We start from the raw sequence: 18,579 nt of genomic DNA on the forward strand, positions 1-18,579 counted from the left end.
GACGTTCGGCGGAGTTCCAACGGACTTTCCGAATGAATGGACTTGGCCACACACAATTACACCAAAGTCTGATGGATTTGAACGTGATGATGTATGACTGGACTAGAATAAGGAAGTTCGTAGCCAGTAGCCAATAGCTGCCCTAGCGTCGGTTTTTGTCCGTCAGACTAGCATACACACAAACGGATTTCTTGGTCTGGCGGAAAAATTTAAAACATGTTCTATTTCTAAAGTCGGCCGGATTTTTGGCAAGCAAAGGTCCGATGGAGCCCACACACGAGCGAATTGTCCGACAGACTCATTCCGTCGGACCTTTGCTGTCAAAAAGTCCAGTCGTGTGTACGCAGCATAAAGGCCCGTACACATGGTCGGACTTTTTGACAACAAACATGTAAATTAGCTGTTTTGGAGCAACATCCGACCGCGTGTACGCTCCATCGGACAAACTTTTTCTGTTTTCATCGGACTTTTGTACAAGGTACAAACACGCATGCTCAGAACCAATGCAAAAGATCAGACTACAATACAGAAGTTGACCAAAGGTGGCGCTGGAGTCATTGAACGTCCTCTTTTGAAGTGTCGTCAGTACGTTGTGACGTCACTACGTTCGTGTTTGTTGTCAAAAAGTCCGATCGTGTGTATGCAATACAAACTTGTGGACTACGCCCTTTGTACAAAAGTCCACGGGAAAGTTTGTACAAAGTCCGATCGTGTGTATGAGGCTTAAGTGTTCCTCCATCACATTTCACGTAAAGAGAAACCCATGATAATTGTTTTGTTCACTCATGAAATTGGGGAAAAAAGGCTAGATCTGTCTGGTGCTTTGAAAGGGGTACCAGGATAAAAGGTTAGTAGACACTTGTAAAGGGTTTGCCTGATTGGCCGTTCGTTTGTACATCGCTTCCTCTTGGATAGGACAACAACCCACTGCTAGGCACCCCTGGACATTAGCCTTTATATTCATAAGAATAGTCCACACAAGAAATATATTTTCTGCACTTTACTGATGTTCTTCAGAGATGGCAGTGAGACATCACATAGACATAGTGACAGGTGTCTTTGGCATACATTGCCATGCACAAATGTGGACAGACTGTAGCAGTTCTTTGTGAAAGCTGAACATTATAAGCCATCTTCCCTTAGCATCTCCTCTCATTGGGTTCCATCTCCCTGTATACTAGATTCTATAGCATTCTGCTCTATTCAAACTGAGATTTACAAGGTGAAGCATTCTGCTCTTTCAGTTGACATTAACAAGGTGCCTTCTGTACATTTGTATGCCAGTCTCTCTTTCTGTGTCCCACTCCATAGCTCTACCCAGTCGGGCACACTCCCAGATGTCACTGTCAGTCCCAGGGGCATTAGTACTGACATCAGAGAACACTTTTGCAGACAAGTTTGCCTTGCACAGAAGACCTTTTGTATCTCACTCCCAGTCCACTTAAACTATGCTCCCAGTCCACTTAGACCATGTTTCGAGTCAGAGTGACTACAGCTGATTTTTCTGAGTGTTAGACCATCCAACCTGGGCCTTCTGCTCTATGCAGGACATTTGTAATAGCTGACTAAATACACACAGTTCTGGGCTGTTTGCCTCCCATGCCCCATCTGACTAAAGCCCCCACTCCCATTCTGGCCTTTATATGAGCACCATCTCTACCCATTACATAATGCCCTACACTAATTTGGGACAGAGACGCCTAGTGGCAGACTAGCTAACTGCATTTGCTTTCACTCTGCACCGTGCATTATTGGTATTTTGTAACTACATTAATCACATAATATAATCCTGTGTTAGAAAAACTACAAAAATTAGTTTGGGGGGGAAAATAAATCAAACAATGACCCAATTGCTTTGCCTCATGAGGAGATTTTTGGGCACTTTCACATCCTAGATTGTAAGCTCTAATGAGCAGCACCCTCTGATTCCTCCTGTATTGAATAGTATTGTAATTGTACTGTCTGCTTTCCTTTCTGATTGGCTGCTCACAGCTCTGATCTGTGAAGTGTGTGATTAATCAATATAATGTAATGGAAATAATAGGCGTAGATGTTTGTCTAAAGGGCCTCTTAAACATAAGATCTGCTAATGTGCATTTTAAGTTCTCTCCCTTATTTCAAAGAGCATAAATAATCATGTTAATTTGCTACATTTGCTTTCACAGAAATGACTATGCAGCTTCCTAGTACCTTCAAATCATACATAAATTCTCCTGAACCACTTCAATACAGGGCACTTTAGCGCCCTTCCTTCCCAGCCCAATTTTCAGCTTTCATTGCTCTAGCGCTTTCAGTGACAATTGCGCGGTCATGCTACACTGTACCCAAATTAAATTTTAATAATTTTGTTCGCACTTTATTTTGGTGTTATTTATTCATGACTCCGTTTTTTATTTTTTGCGATATAAGCGCAAAAAAAGCGGAAATTTGGAAAAAAAACAATATTTTCTTTTTTCTATTTTAAAAGAAATCCAATAAAATCAAATTTTGTCATAAATTTAAGCCAAAATGTATTCTGCTACATGCTTTTGGTAAAAAAAATTCCGTTAAGTGTATAATAATTGGTTTGTGTGATCACGGACATATGTACGCAAATGATCATGTACATATGTGTGCAGGTGATCACGTACATATGTGTGCAGATAATCATTGGGACATGTGATTTTAGTGGGACATATGTGGGGGACATGTTTTTATTATTAGGGACATGTGTTTTTATTATTTGGGGACAATGCGTTTTTTTCGGGACATATGTGGGGACATTGTGTTTATACTGTGTGGTGTGTTGTGTGTACACTAGACTGATGATCAGTGAGTAAAAAGCTGTAAAAAATAGCTCATACTCACTGATCATCAGCCAGCTGCAGCGATCTGCTCTCCTCTCCTCAGCGATGACTTCTGTGTGAGGAGAGGAGGAGCCGATTGCCTAGCAACCGGCTGTTTGTTTACATCACATGACGACCGTGATTGGACACGGCCGTCATGTGATCAGGATGGCCAATCACAGAGCCCTCCTGCCGATCTGAGATGCGCCGTGTCCGGGTGACACGAGCACATTGGGATTGCGCCGCTGCGCGGGCGATCCCGCTCCCTCTGAAGGATGTTCCTGAACGTCCTATCAGAAGTAGACGGCTCCCACCCAGCTGTATATGTGCATTGGCCGGGTGGGAAGGGGTTAATTACACTGGACTTTTTTGGTTAGCCTTTGTGTCTATTTATATAGAATTAGTCATACATATAAATGTCTTCGGTTTGTAACTAGAGAGAAGATTTGGGTTTAGGACTAAGGGCTCTTTCACACGGGACGGATCCATGCTGATCAACCCCGTGGACATCCGGTTGCTCAGCGGGGATCGCTCCATCGATCCCCGCTGAGAAGGCAGATGACAGGTCCGTCTCTGCACACTTCGCAGGGACAGACCTGTCAGAGCGCCGCTCTCCCCTATGGGAGATCGGATGATGACGGACCGCAGAGTCCGTCATCACCTGATCTGATCAGCAGAGGGATGGAAAAGTAGGTTTTTCCTCCGTCACACTTTTTCGGATCAGAGCGGGTCGGATGTCAGAGGACATGTCACCGCTGGCATCCAACGTTCCATAGACCTCTATGGAGCATCCATTCAGGTCCGCCTAAAAAACTGACAGGTGAACCTGAACGGATCGGTCATGTGAAAGAGCCCTTACAGGGGTCTAAGGCAAATCCAGCTTGTTGGCAGTTTGCAGACATGGCTAACTAATGCATAGTCTTTCTGCTGTCAAAATACTAATGATGCCCTTTCTGGCTTTTGAACTTTGGTTAGATGGCTAAGAAGGGCTAATAAGGGGATATTTGAATAAGCCAGCCCGCTCATGGGACAGATTTGTCTAGGGGGTTGTAGGCACTGGTCTCTTAAAGTAGATGTAAACCCTTACTAAAAGTCCTGTATGTAGCAAAATGCTGTGTATTTGGGGGAATTTGGGAGTGGAGGGAGGGACAGGTTTTACATCTTAAAGCTGTTGATGACTTTCAACTTTTTTTCAGCCTGTCTCTATGCACTACAGTCATAACAGACTTCATGTGTTTTTTTTTGTTTTTTTTGTTTTTTATGTGGTATAAATTGCTGGTTGCAATTTTTTTTTTAACAGGTCAACAGTTAAATATGCAATGTGGATAAGCACAGAAGCTTGTAGCTTTTCTTAGAAGAGCATGTGACAGGGTGATTTAAAGGCAGGAGATTGTGGGAGACAAGGGCAGTGTTGTCACCCCAAAACACAGTGCCCAAACAAGGATCTTTATATCAGTATTACAGGCTGAACAAAAAGATAGAGAGAATGGCACTTTAGAGGTATATCATATGGAAAGCAACACAATTTATATTATAAAAATACAAAATTTATTTAGAAAGACATTTCTAAAAAAGTAAGGAATACAGTTACAGTCATAGTCATATGCATATTGCCTATTACTGACAAATGAGTGCACTGTAGTCACATATAAATATTTTCACGTGGAATATTTTGTATGTGACTACAGTGCACTCCTTTGTCAGTAATAGGCAATATGTGTATACCTATGACTGTAACTGTATTCCTTACTTTTTTAGAAATGTCTTTCTAAATAAATTTTGTATTTTTATAATATAAATTGTGTTGCTTTCCATATGATGTACCGCTGCATTCCCATTCTCTCTATCTTTTTGTTCTACTAATTTTAGGGATGTTGGTACCTATATTTGTTGTGTTTATTTGGAGCTGATTTCTACCCTATCTACCTGATCTATTAAAGGTTATTTAAGATTTTCTTTGTGGCTGGGTTTATAGCTACTATAATACTCTGTCATTAAAACACCCTGCTGCTGGCCAATTGTAAATTTAAGCCTAGCTTTGCCATTTAAAATGATCGTACTGTGGGACAATTTTACACTTCTGTGTTATCTGCAGTCTCTTAACTTTTTTAGTAAAATATCTGCCTGTATTCCTTGTACATTTCTGACAGTTCTCCATCATCAAAAATATGATGCTGCTGGTCAACTGTACATAGCTGCATCCTCTGTGTTTGTCTTAAAGCAAATCTTCAATGCATCTGAGCACCACAAACCTAAAACACTTTTAAACTCCCCCATCCATGCATGTCTCCATGATTTATTTTGTTGAGAAATCACTTTAATCACTTCCATACCCACCCATAGTCATATGACGTCAGCAGGTGGGATCCCCCATCCTGGGCGGGCATCATATGACGTCCTTGGCTTCCCATCGGTATAGGGAGTGCGCTGAGTCACTCGGGAGCCGACACACGTGCCCAGCGGCTGGGATGTCCCTCGGGCACTCGCGATTGCTGGTGACAGAGCAGGAACGTGGATCTGTGTGTATAAACACACAGATCCACATCCTGTTAGGGGAAAGGAGATAGATTGTGTGTTTCTAGTATATAGGAACACCGATCGGTCTCCTCCTCTAGTCCCATCCCCCCACAGTTAGAATCACTCCCTTGGTAACACATTTAACCCTTTGTTTGCCCCCTAGTGTTAACTCTTTAACTCACTTCCCTATCAGTGACATTTTTAGGCACATTTTTAGGCATATTTATAGCACTGATCGCTCTATAAATGTCAATGGTCCCAAAATAGTGTCAAAAGTGTCCAATCTGTATGCCAAAATCACGATAAAAATTGCAGATCACCCCCATTACTAGTAAAAAAAAATAATAAAAATGCCATAAATCTATCCCCTATTTTGTAGGCGCTATAACTTTTGCGCAAACCAATCAATATACGCTTATTGCGATATATTTTTATTTTTTTTACCAAAAATATGTAGAAGAATACATATCAGTCTGAACTGAGTAAAAAAAATTGGGATATTTATTATAGCAGAAAGTAAAAAGCGTGTGTTTTTTTTTTCAAAATTGTCGCTCTTTTTTTGTATATAGTGCAAAAAATAAAAACCTCAGAGGTCATCAAATACCACCAAAAGAATGCTCTATTTGTGGGGAAAAAAATAATTTAGGTACAGTGTGGCATGGCCTGCGCAATTGTCATTCAAAATGTTATAGCACTGAAAGCAGAAAACTGGGCAGGACGGGAGTAAAACTGCCCTGCATTGAAGTGGTTAAAAAAACAACCCAATAGCATTTCTGGCTGTTGCCATCTTGAGTAAGGGCAAATGATTCATGTAGCATTTACTTTCTGCAATTCATCTGCCCTCAGCTCAAGCATGCATGCAGGAGAATGTGCTTAGCTGAGAAAACCCCTCTTCTTCCGCTGAAGACTTCTGAGATGTATGACATCATTTGCCTAGGTAAAAAAAATAGAAAGTAACTGAGGAAATGTAAAAAGAAAGTTTAAAACACATAAATACGATATTCTTTTCTATCGATTTACTCATGCTAGCAGCATGAGGATTAAAAATAGTCAGTGTTAATTGTGTGATCAGGGCCAGGGGCAGCCTTACAAGGAAACCATTAAAAAATATAATTTAAAAAAATCTAAATCTTGAAATTTACATTACAAAAATGCATTAAAAAAAGCTCACAGCAAGATATATTTTAAAACCGATGTGACGTTAAAATGACTGATTGGTTTAAACACATTCAGAAAATTGCAGAAATGGAAGAGCTCATAACTATAGCTCATGTTATCCCTTCCAAATTCACCCACACCTGGGCATGCTGGCTGCATTAATAAGAATGCGCAGGCTTCACCTGACACATGGCAAACCCTTAGCAAAATACACCCTAAGATGATCTGCGTATACAAAATATTAACCATACCTGAGAGAGTTGGAGGCTGCTTAGTTTAATCCACCCCTAACTAATCCATCTCTCCCTCCCGCTTTCCTTTATTTATTCTTTTATTCTCCAAATCATCTTTATGGGCTTTTGGCCCTGTAACGATAGATATTGGATTATATCCGTACCCGCCAACTCCTTTTATGAAACTCCAGTAGTAGGAACATGGTTCTCCGTTCAGTACTCCGTTCAGCATGGACTAACCCATTATACGTCCTATACGGGCTATACAGATTTCTCTGAACTTACATATTACTTTGGTTGTTGAGTTGTATCCCCTCTTACCTATTATATGCACTGAATGATACTTTTTGCTCAAGGGGTTGGCTACCCCATCTTATTTGTAATGCCCTGTACACACGGTCGGGCTTTCTGATGGAAAATGTGCGATTGGATTGTGTTGTCGGAAAATCCGATTGTGTGTGGGCTCCATCTGACTTTTTCCTTTCGGAATTTCCGACACACAAAGATTGAGAGCAGTATCTAAAATTTTCCAACAACAAAATTCGATCATTTAAATTCCGACGGACAAAGTGCGACGCATGCTCAGAATAAATTACCAGACGAAAGCTATTGTCTACTGGTCCATTTATAATCCCGTCATATGTGTTCTACATCACCGCGTTCAGAATGATTGGATTTTCCGACAGCTTTGTGCACCTGTTTATATGCAAGACAAGTTTAAGCCAACATCCGTCAGAAAAAATCCGATTGATTTTGTTGTCGGAATGTCAGACCGTGTGTATGGGGCATAACACTCTTGATTTACCGAGGTCTCCTCCCTAAGGATTTGTTTATATTTTTGGTTTTGTTACTTACTTTAAAAAAATCCTAATAAAACTTTGTGAAACTGTCGTGCCACTGGCCATTTTCTCCTGAGTAGGGCTTTAGCTTTATTTTTCTTTCAGAGAAAACTTTCCTATAGCTTTTAGATCTGTTTTCGCTGTTTCCACCACAGCTCTTTTTACCTCTGGAAAAAAAAAAATCAGGTGTTGCAGCAAATATTACCATAAACCCATGTTTTGCCGAGCTGTAATGAGTTAGAAAGTTGTGCTGTTGCTATAATTAAACCAAGCAATAATGTAAAAGGTAAAAAATCAACTACACATAGAAAATGTGATGGCAGAATACAGTGACGCTCACATTGCATGCGTATTGGCACCTCCGAAGCATGCAATTTAATGGATTGGTGTTTTTCAATGTTGCCCTAAAAGTAACATTAAAAGGAGGACCCCGTTCCTGCTGTACAGTTTTTCAAAAAATGTTTTTAGCATCGGTACATGTCCCCCATGCAGTCCTTTTTTGACAACACCTATTACCCTTGTAGACCCTGTACAACCACTTTTACCTACAGATAAGCCTATATTAAGGCTTACCTGTAGGTGATGGAAATATCTCCTAAACCTCTACGGTTTAGGATATATTTACAAAAAAGGCATGCGCCGATGTCTATGGCGCATGCACACTTTAGAAAGTACAGCGTGTGCCGTTTCTAAAAGGGTCATGCCGTGACTGTCAGCTCCTGTGCACATGCGTGGGTGTGATGTCACACGACTCCGGTCAGTCACAGAGCCGGAGTTTGTGGCCCCAGAAGGAAGAGGGGTGAAGATGGACGCTCGCTGCTAGTGGGGACAGCGGTGACATTGCAGGCTTTGGTTTCAGGTAAGTGACACATAATGGGCTACTATGCGATGCATAGTAGCCCATTATGCTTTACCTTTGCAGGGAAATAAAGAGAAAGTAAAACCCATCAGGGTTTACTTCAGCTTTAAAATGGCCATAATGTAGTATCAAGAGTTGTCACTTCTGGTCTGTGAATCCAAAGCATACCAGTTCTCCAAAGGCCCCTAAGCAACATATGTTGACAGATATGTGTATTTTGTCATTCCCAAGGCAGGCGAATAACTTTATAATCTTAAATGACGGTAATGTTTCATTATGCATGTTGAGAGAGGCCTCTGGCCAGTTCTACAGATATTTAATCAGAAATGCTTGTTGAACATCATTCATTACCTAGATATGGAAAGATTATAGTAAGAGATACACAAATCTTTATTGGATTGTTGAAGAATGTCCCTGGGCCAGCATAAAAGCAGCTCCAAAGCAAGCATGAAGCTAATTGCCTACTCCTCTCCCTAACATGCAGTACACAGAGGGAGATATACTAAAACTGGTGCAAACAAAATCTGCTGCAGCTCCGCGTAGAAACCAATCAGCTTCCAGGTTTTATTGTCAAAGCTTAAAGTTGATGTAAACTACATTCATGAAATTTGAGCTGAGCACATATATCTGTTGTGTTTTCTTAGCTTTCTTCAAAGCCCTTAGTCCTGTGGCTTACACCTTCCCAGTTCTTCTGTTATCAGCATGATAACTTCTGACAAGTTCTCTGACACGGGAGATAAAACCAGCCTGAAATTTGTGTCCAGGTGGGTACTATAAATAGATTAGCAGAGAGCTGGTCTATTCATTGGACAGCTCTTGAAGTCTCTGCCTATGTAGAGTGGTGTGTATGCCTTTCCTCCAATCAGCTGTCTCACAGTGTATAGCAAGAATCCACACCCAAGGGGTGAATCAGGAAGAGAAAATTCTAACAGGACGTGTACTTTCTAAACAGTATATAAAGCTGCAGAGAGCAGATATACATGTAAAACTTATGTAGGGAGATTTGAAGCTAATAGGCTACCATGCAGAGCTGCACCAGATTTTGTGTGCACTGGTTTTAGTAAATCTCCCCCATAGAGCGCTTTTTCTGATACTGAGGCTCAAAGAAAATTGTCGAAAGCAACCAATCATTCCTTATTTAATTGTTATAATGCATGTCAAAAAATGCTACATAAAAGCTGATTAACTGCAATGGGTAGGATCTCTACTTTTACTTCAGTTTTAATAACCATTTCAGTTATGTTCTAGGTTTTGTTTTGTTTTTTCTGGACCAGGGGAATTTCTGCATGCTTACATAGTGCTAAAAGTGATACTAAAGGAAATAAAAAAAATGGTATACTTACTTGCTTCGGGCAGTGGTTATGCTCAGAGGAACCATGACCCTCCTATTCTTTGGTCCCCCACTGGCGCTCTGGGCTCCTTCCCCCTGCTGAGTGCCCCCATAACTAAAAATATGTGTCATTCCGCACTACCTAGTAACTTGTGTAAACAATATGATTCTCATGGGTGGCTGCAAACCACCAAATTGTGTTCCCACAGTGAGAATCACCAAAATAAACAAATAATTGTTGCTGCGCCTATCCCTTTAAAATTGCTTGTGTAATATAACTTTCTGTGATATAAATAAATCATATACAGTCCAAACCTTCTCAGTGTCCTTATATGTGTATTTCACAATGTGTACATTAATACACTATTCACACCCAAACCACATATAGAAAAACTATATAAATTATAACAGTGTATTAATTTACACATTGTGAAGTACACATATGAGGACACTGAGCAACATTTATTTGTTTTGTTTTGATTGCCCCCATAGTAAGCCATGGGCACTCATAAGTGTCCATGGACACACAGAGTGGGGCTTGGCCCCACCCACTGCTCCCCCCTCACTGGCTGTGATTAACAGCAGTGGAAGTCTATGGCTCCCGCTGCTGTGTCTGAGCCAATGAGGAGAGAGAGAGAGACGGGAGAGCAGTTGCTGTTGTGCACATCACTGGATAGAGATCAGGCCCAGGTAAGTGCTGGGGGGGGGACCTGCTCACAGAAGGTTTGTTACCCTTATACATAGAATGCATGAAGATAAAATACCTCCAGCCTTTAGAACCACTTTTCTTCTTCTTTGTCTCCCTGCAAAGGTAAAGCATAATGGGCTACTTTGTCACTTACCTGACACAGGAACCAGCGATGTCACCTCTGTCTCCTGTAGTCCGGAGCATCCATCTTCTTCCAGGTGTCGCTGCTCCAGCCACTCACAGTGCCGGAGCAGTGATGACGTCACTCCCGCGCATGCACATGGGAGCCGCCACTAATGGCATATCGCCGTTAGCAGTGGCATGCTGCTAACGGCGTTAGTCTTTTAGTAAATATCTCCTAAACTGTATAGGTTTAGGAGATATTTCTTGGACCTACAGGTAAGCCTTAATCTGGGTTTACCTGTAGGTCAAAGTGGTTTGTAAGGGTTTACAACCACTTTAATGAGCAATGTTGTGCTGGCTATGCACTATGCAATTTGTGCGTGGCATTTAGCTTTTTGAGCATAGCTGGAAGTAATTGGGTAGTTTATAATTTAACAACTAAATGTTTTTGAGTAGTTTATGCAAACGTCTTCTAGCATGCTGGATTCTTTTTTTAAATGTCGGATTAGAAGCACATTTAGGCTGGGTCCACATATGAGCACGCAGCGGCTCACAGCAGGAGTCAGGTGCGTAGTTTACCATTTCAGCCCAAATTTTGGGCTGAATTTGGGCCTGACATGGACCAAAAGACGCACAGGGCTCCTGTGCAAATCGCACCGGAGCCCCTGCGGAGATATGTGAGCTGGCTCCATAGAGAGCTGGTCACAATCTCCTGCTGTGCGAATTGAATGCAGAGAAACCTGCATCCAATTTGCACTAGCGCGAACCCAGCCTTAGGCCCGGTTTACACTGGTGTGGCATGGGATCCGACGCACAAGTCACATGACATGTCAAATTAAATGTTTCCCTATGAGAGCCGTCTTAACTGATCCAACATAAGTTGCTCCGACTTTAGAAAAAGTTCCTGCACTACTTTAGTCCAACTTTGATACGTCTTCATTGCCATAGAGTGTAAAAAGTCACATAAAGTCAGACTGAAGTTGCAGGGCACAGTTGGATGGGAAGTTGCGTGACTTTCATGTTACAGCAGTGTGAACCTGGGCTAAGAAACAGAATTTGTAAACTCAATGATTGTCCTAAGAAAGGATAGTTGGATGTCATATTTAAAAAAATATATATTACTGAAATCTGTCCAGAATCATGATACAACAGTGGGATATTGGTATCCTGTAAAGAAACATAGTGAATAGTGTGGAATAAGTGATCAGGTACTACTCTTGTAAAGGGATTGTGCATTTTTAACAACTGTGTGTATCAAGCAGGCAGCAACCACAACATTGATATTAAATCATCCTTCGTGACTTGATCATAAGTGTACAGTAACCTCGAAACAACATAAGTCAGAATAGTTTGATAAATGACTTTGTTTAGCTGCCATTAAATATGCTAATGCATGGTCTTCTACTGTGAATGATCACATCATAAAATTTCCTGTTCTCATCACTGTGAAATAAACACAACCATATTTCTTTAACTTCTTTATTACCAGGGACATTCGTGCTATATTTATAGACCAATTTTTTGTAAAGTTTTTCTTGATGTTTGATGATTAGTTGTGGTTTGATAATTAAAGTATATCTATAGCCAAACTTTATTTTTCGTTTTTGGATGGAATAGGGAATGGTTAAAACTCTGCCTGCACTGAGATGTTCCTTCCTGTGCAGAAGACACGACATGTAGTGATACAAATACTTTCAAAAAAGAGGTAAAATGTGTTTTTGTTATTTTGTCTTCTATTACATGTTTGACCCAGCCCCGGTTCACACCAGAGTGGCTTTAAAATCACGCTACTTCAGCATAATTTCAAAGGAGCAGATGAGTGCGATTTATATCTCCAAAATCAATGCAGATCGCACTGAAATTGCAGAAAAGTAGTGCAGCAACCTTATTCAAAGTCGCTGCATCTCGAGTCGCAATGATTTGAAAGGTTTCATTGCTGAAATCAGGGTGTGACGTGTCACATTTGCATTGGTGTGAATGTGGACTTAAAGCAGAACTCTGGGGAAGGTAAAAAAATCTTCCCATCCAGTGGGAATGCCCCTGCAAGGGTTAAATGCTTGTTTACGTCTAGGGGACTGGAAAAAATAGTTTACATACCTAAAACCTTAGGCGTTTCAATTTGTATGCAATCAGGCAGGCCCTCGCACTACATGGTTTTGGTAAATCTTAAGACAAAAATTTGCAGAAAATCTTATAGTTTGTATGGGGCCTAATGCTCCACTCCAGCCAGCATCTCCATATTGCACGACTTATCCCTGCAGTCTCTTTTTCTCTATGCTCCAGCGGTTGGATACCCTCTAACATCAGCCGAGCAGATGCAGGACTCATTGGATGTAAGGATACTGAGGAACAGTTCACTGCTGGAACATAGGGGAGCGATGTCTGCTGGGGGAGTGGAGGATCGAGTAATGCCGCGCACACACGAGCAGAATGTCCGACAGAAAAAGTCAGACGGAAGCTTTTCATCATATATTCCGATCATGTGTATGCCTCATTGGACTTTTTTTTTACGAAAATTCTAACAGACCTAGAAATAGAACATGTTTTAAATATTTCCGACAGAACCAATTCCTATCAGGAAAACCTCTCGTCTGTATGCTGTTCCGATGGACCAAAAACGAAGCATGCTCTGAAACGAGTACGGAAGCTATTGGCTACTGGCTATTGAACTTCCTTTTTCTAGTCCTGTCGTAAATGCTGTACATCACCGCGTTCTTAACGATCGGACTTTGGTGTGTACGCATGACAATTTCAGCAGAGCTCCATTGGAAAAACCTTCAGAGTTTATTCCGACGGGAAAACCGGTCACGTGTACGCGGCATAAGACTGCTTTTCCTGTTCCCTAGACCTTTCAAGCTCTTAACCCTTACAGTGCTGGGGCAACCCCACTGCAAAGGAGGATAGTTCCTTTCTCTGAAGATAGGCTTTACCCACTTGCTGACCGCTTCCCGTATGAGTACGGCGGCAGAGCGGCTCTCCTGTGCCGGATCATGTACCTTGTATGTGATCCAACACTTCTGGGTTGGGGGCGCACTGGCTTTGTTGTGATTAGTCACAGCACAAGCCAATCAGTGGGTGCTGCCCAATTGATGACCTGCTGATCGGCGAGGAGGAAGGCAGGACAGAGCTCTGTGTACAGTATGTAAACAATACAGAGTTCTGTCCTGTCAGCTGGGATGTGCTGGTTCTTGCTTCCCTGCAAAGCAGAGAATAAAAACCAGCACATCCCTCAGTAAAAGCACCTCACACCAAGCAATGTTAGGCACACATTTAACCCTTTGATCACCCTAGATATTAACCCCTTCCCAGCCAGTGTCATTAGTACAGTGACAGAGCATGTTTTTAACACTGATCACTGTATTAGTGTCACTGGTTAATACAAAGTGTCAGTTAGTATCAAACTTCCCGCCATACTATCACAGTCCCGCTATACGTCGCTGATCGCTACCATTACTAGTATAAAAATAAATAAATAAAAAATCCAAAATACCATAGTTTGCAGACGCTATAACATGCGCATAACCAATCAATATACGCTTACTGAGACTTTTTTTTTTTTTACCAAATATGTAGCAGAATACATATTGGCCTACATTTATGAAGAAATTCGATTTTTTTTTTGTATTGGTTTTATTTGTTTTATAGTAGAAAGTAAAAAATATTTTTTTTTTTTTTTTTCAAAATGTTTGGTATTGATTTTTTTGTTTATAGCACAAAAAATAGAAAAATACAATGGTGATCAAATACCACCAAAAAAAAGCTTTATTTGTGGGGAAGAAAGTAAGACAGTGCCAAAAAGCAAAAAATTACCTGGTCATAAAGGGGGTGAATATTCCGGAGGGCAAGTGTTTTCCACTAATCGCATTCTTTTTCAAAAACCGAAACTAAAATATTGATTCATGTGAGTAGTCCAGTGTGGGTAATGCCACGGACACACGATCGGACTTTCTGGGAGACTAGGTCCGGTGGACCGTAATCTGTCGGACAATTTGATCGTGTGTGGGCTCCAGCAGACTTTTTTTTCCCAAAAGTCAGACGGACCTAGAAATAAAATATGTATCAAATCTGTCTGACGGACTCGGCTTTCTATCGTGCAAACTGTTTGTGTGCTAATCCGAGGGAACGCAAGGGCAGCTATTGGCTACTGGCTATTGAACTTCCTTGTTTAGTCCCGTTTACGTCATCACATTCAAAACAAACAGACTTTCAAACTGACTTAGTCCGGTTGTGTGTGTCCGTTCGTTCGGAAAGTCAGTCGGGAAGACCATCGGACCTAGTTCATCGAAAAGTCCGGTTGTGTATACGCAGCATAACAGTGGTATTCCGCTGTAGACAAACAACTAGCAGACAAATTTGAACATTTCCTATTAAACAAAACGGAAGCTTCTTAAAAGTTTTACAGGAATTTTGGCTAAAGATATGCAGCAAATACTGAATTTACTACTACCCCTTAGGCTTATAGTATCAAATTTGTCATAAAAAAGTGGAGTCACACGTTGGATTTAAATTGCCTGAAAACTAATAAATGTATTTAAAACTCCAGCATACCATCTGGAATATAAGCCACAGGGAATTGGTACAGGTTTCCAGTATCCAGTTCCCACAGTTCATTGTCCTTACGTATATTCTTAGTATTACCATTTCAGCCAGCATAATGTTTAATGGAGCTTTGCCCTGCAGTTTTGTAGCACACAGCTTGCACCTGGATAATATTTGATAAAACATCTTCATGGACTGCTACTGCTGACTGTGCAGACCTTAAGATAATAAATTAGGCCACAAGATGGATTTATCTAAACAGTAAAGAGTCTTCTGTGCTGAATCCGCATATTTAAAACATTAATCCACTTTGTACGGCCTAATGAGGCCCGAGGATCACCATAAAAATATGTTTCCGTGTACTGCGTATGTTCAAAGCCAGGGGTGAAGCATCATAGAGCGTATTTACTACTTTTTGCACTTAGTGCTTTTCAGTGCTATAGAGTTAATTGATAAAAGGATAGGTAAATGTTATTCAAACATAGCACAGAATGTACACAAAATAAGGTGCTTAAAATTATACCAATACTATGGTTCATTATGTTTTTCAATTGTGCACAGAGAAAATTTCTATAAGTATACATTTTAAAATGAACTATGCTTAATGGGAATGCATAGTGGTTTCGTTTATTTTTTCAGCCAGGCATTCAAATATTTTTTTTTTTCTCCATGTCCGGTAGTTAAAGAATATTGCATACAAATATGGTGTTGTTCTTTTTAGTCAGTAGGTGGAGCTCTAGTCTCCTTTTCACTTATTCCATTATTTCAGCTTTCAGTTGTGCTAAAAGAAGCAAAAAAATACAAATAAACCGATCCAACGCAGGATTTAATCATGTCTTATCACACAGCTTAGTCGTCAGTTGGACAAACTAACAATTGTTAGAAACGATGCAGCTCAAAACACATTAAAGTGAACCTAACCTTTAAATCCACATGTTGGCATTGTCAAATCACATTATTATTTTGAATAGAAATATGCCATTTTCTTTCCAAAAATAAAATATTGGTGTTCCCTAACTTCCAGCCTAGATAGCCTGGCTCTAACCTACTACAGGCATACCCCACTTTTAAGTACACAATGGGGTTTATTTACTAAAGCTGGAAAGTGCAAAATCAGGCTCACTTCTGCATAGAAACCAATGAGCTTCCAGGTTTTATTACAAAAGCTTAATTGAACAAGCTGGGGTTAGAAGCTCATTGGTTTCTATGCAGAAGTGAGCCTGATTTTGCACGTTCCAGCTTTAGTAAATAAACCCCATTGTGTACTTAAAAGTGGGGTATGCCTGTAGTCATTAATGCAGTAAGTCTATTGTTTTCAATCAAAAAAAGTCAGAAATGCTGCTTCTATATACAGAGGTAATTACAACTGATACACAAAAACTGTTTTTAATAGATTAAAATAGGTTGACGAGAATTATTAACATTAAGTTGATCTATACCAGTGATGGCGAACCTTGGCACCCCAGATGTTTTGGAACTACATTTCCCACGATGCTCAGGCACTCTGCAGTGTAGTGGTGCATCATGGGAAATGTAGTTCCAAAACATCTGGGGTGCCAAGGTTCGCCATCACTGATCTATACTCTATAAAAAGTCTATAGGTGTCCACTAAAAGCAGTGGGTTTTTGAAGGGCAAGTATATATTTGTAGTGAACTTATTCTTTACTGCCTCCCTCCTCTGAACTAGCACACTCACTATAGCCCCCCCCCCCCCCCCAGCTACCTACAACAGCAGTGTCTGGAGAACCTTACAGTGCAGCTGTTATGGCACAGCTTCAGGGTGAAATCTTCCAAAAACCTCTGTATGACTGTGTTGTACTGGAGAATGGGCACTGCAGTATCTATCTGTTTCAGGTTTGCCTTATAGCAAAGACAACTGCTGTATGTAAGTTGACTAATGACCTAGGATGTATACAGGTACAAATAACTCAAAACACCTATAAATGTTTCCTGAGCCTTTAAATGGTTTCTCAGTCTGGTTCAGTATGTTACACAATCCTGGGGACTTGACAGTTGTCCAGGAAACAGTCATTGGCAGCCTCCACAAGGAGGGTAAGTCACAAAAGGTCATTGCTAAAGAAGCTGGCTGTTCACAGTGCTGTATCCAAGCACATTGATGGAAAGTTGAGTGGAAGGAAAAGGTGTGGTAGAAAAAGGTGCACAAGCAACAGGGATAACTGCAGCCTTAAGAGGATTGTGAAGCAAAGGCCATTCAAGAATTTGGGGGGAGGGGATTCACAAGGAGAGGACTGTGGCTGGTGTCAGTGCTTTAAGAGCCACCACACACAGATGTATCCAGGACATTGGCTACGACTCTTGCATTCCTTGTATCAAGCCACTCCTGAACCAGAGACGTCAGAAGCATCTTACCTGGGCTAAGGAGAAAAAAAAGGCATGGACTGTTGCTCAGTGGTGCAAAATCCTCTTTTTGGATGAAAGTAAATTTTACATTTCATTTGGAAATCGAAGTCCCAGAGTCTGGAGGAAAAGTGGAGAGGGACAGAATTCAAGTTGCATGAGGTTCGGTGTGAGGTTTCCACAGTCAGTGATGGTTTTGGGAGCCATGTCATCTGCTGGTGTTGGTCCACTGTGTGTTATCAAGTCCAAAGTCAGCTCAGCCCTCTACCAGGTAATTCAAGAGCACTTCATGCTTCCCTCTGCTGATAAGCATTATGGAGATGCCGATTTCATTTTCCAGCAGGATTTGGCACCTGGCCACCCTACCAAAAGTACCAATACCTGGTTTAATGATCATGGTTTCACTGGGACAGAAAACTCGCCTGGCCTAAACTCCATAGAGAATCTGTGGGGTATTGTCAAGAGGAAGATGGGAGACACCAGACCCAACGATGCAGACAAGCTAAAAGCTGCTATTTAAGCAACATTGGCTTCCATAACACCCTAGCAGTAAGGATGAGTTCTGGCATGTTTGCACACTCTATGTGCAGAGCCCGCAAGGAAGTCAGCGCAGCACAGCGCTAATCACAGGCAGTGAGACATTCCCCTGATGCGCGTATTAAAAATCCTTTTTTTTTTATTGGTCTTATGTAATGTTAAAATTTTCTGAGATGCTGAATTTTGGGTTTTCACTAGCTGTAAGCCATAATCATCAAATCAAAAAAAAAAGAAATGCTTGAAATATACCACTCTGATATATTACACATGAATCTATAGAATATGAGGGTTTCACTTTTTGAATTGAATTACTGAAATAAATTAACTTTTTGATGATATTCAAATTTTTGGAGATGCACCTGTGTGTATATATGTGTATATATTAATGTCAGTGAGGACAATATTTTATCCCTTTGTAGTGCATGAAGAAAATAGTAGCGTTATTTAACCCTGTGTGCAGCCAATGCATTTCTTGAAATACAGTCTAGCATGGGGCAAAATAAGAAACAAGGGTAAAATATATTAGGAGACTGTTCCATATATAGAATCGCCATTTGAGTTAATGTTATTTTA

General features: G+C 40.8%; 1 protein-coding gene across 2 annotated transcripts in view; it reads left to right on the plus strand.

The window, feature by feature from the left end:
• Positions 1 to 18,579, plus strand: part of TPK1 (thiamin pyrophosphokinase 1) — an 805,392-nt gene that overhangs the window by 774,643 nt on the left and 12,170 nt on the right. The window lies entirely within an intron of this gene.

The sequence above is a fragment of the Lithobates pipiens genome, unplaced genomic scaffold, assembly GCF_037356315.1.
Source record: "Lithobates pipiens isolate NorthernLeopardFrog02 unplaced genomic scaffold, aLitPip1_a1.2 Scaffold_19, whole genome shotgun sequence".
NCBI lineage: Eukaryota > Metazoa > Chordata > Amphibia > Anura > Ranidae > Lithobates > Lithobates pipiens.